Raw genomic sequence first — 1253 nt, forward strand, 5'->3', positions numbered from 1 at the left:
ACAACACACAGCACTTCTCACAATTTCTTGCTGCCAATTAAAATTACTTGCCCTTCACCCACCCATCAACTTCCCCACTGCATGATACACCTATCAGTAGTGATGGTGAGATGAAGCCTCATGAGGCATTGAACCGTTTGGCCAAATTGCTTCAACGATCCCCACAGTTCACGAGGCTTCATGTGAACATGTCACCACCTACTGGTGGAAAGCAGAACTACAGTTTGATATAAAATGTTTTATTTATTTTTTTTTTGCAACTGTTTTTCTTTTTTTCCCCTTTTAAGTCCCCTTGGAATTATTAATGGTTGGTGTGTATAATACAATCTTTTGTAAGTTTTTTTATGTGTAAAATTTTTTAGAACAATAATTTAAGGTGAACCATTTTTCTGCCATTTTAGTGAAATAAACTCAAGCAGACAGTGACAGTGTTTGTGCAAATTGGCTAAGGATGAGCAAAATGAAAGGTGTTAGTCATTTTTATTCAAACATGATAGTTTTTCCACGTTTTTTGGTTTTAATCAGGTTGGAAGTTGTGTTCAACCAATCTTTTGGCTGCACCGACCTAATTTACCCAATCTATATTTTTACTCGGGCAAAACAATGCATATTAGTCTCATCAGCCAAAAGAATTAAGTTTAAGCGAAATTTTCAAAAGTCAAAGACAGGTCTTGAACCATCAACCTCGAGCGTGGGAGCCTGACTCTTACAGCTGACACCACCTATGTAGATGCTGTCACTCAGGAGAAAATACTTCTTAACACTGACGTGTTAACGCGGGCTTTGTCTGGTGGTTTGCCAAATTTTGATCATTACATTGTTTATTCCAACCAAATTAGCAACTAGATTGGTTGTTTTTCCAACCAAACTTTATCCAGCTGACAGCAGCTCTCCTCCAAACTCCCACATCTTGACTGAACACTGAGGCTGTTTAGATGCCTTTCAAAATTCTTGCGCATTCTGAACCATCTCCCGAGGCGGTCACGTGGTATCACGGTAGCAGGCCTCGGACGTCATCAATTTTGGCCCCTCCTCTAAATGAATCACGCCTCGACACGCGCTTCGGGGAAACGCCCACTCCATTACTCGACACACGCCTCGAAGCCTCGGCTCATCTCATAACATCACTACCTATCACTTTGTCTCACCTGGTGGTTGTAAAGTGATTTATGCTCCTGTTGTTAAAATAAAACATTCAGTATTTTAGCAAATATTCTATATTTGGAGCTAAAACTCCAAACCCAACTGAGCAG

At 40.2% G+C, this 1253-nt stretch overlaps 1 protein-coding gene across 1 annotated transcript in view; it reads left to right on the forward strand.

Moving 5' to 3' along the window:
• LOC107099149 (phosphoribosyl pyrophosphate synthase-associated protein 1-like) overlaps positions 1-1253 on the forward strand; it is an 18098-nt gene that overhangs the window by 6363 nt on the left and 10482 nt on the right. The window lies entirely within an intron of this gene.

Source organism: Cyprinodon variegatus, unplaced genomic scaffold (assembly GCF_000732505.1).
Source record: "Cyprinodon variegatus isolate N-32 unplaced genomic scaffold, C_variegatus-1.0 Scaffold841, whole genome shotgun sequence".
Taxonomy (NCBI): domain Eukaryota; kingdom Metazoa; phylum Chordata; class Actinopteri; order Cyprinodontiformes; family Cyprinodontidae; genus Cyprinodon; species Cyprinodon variegatus.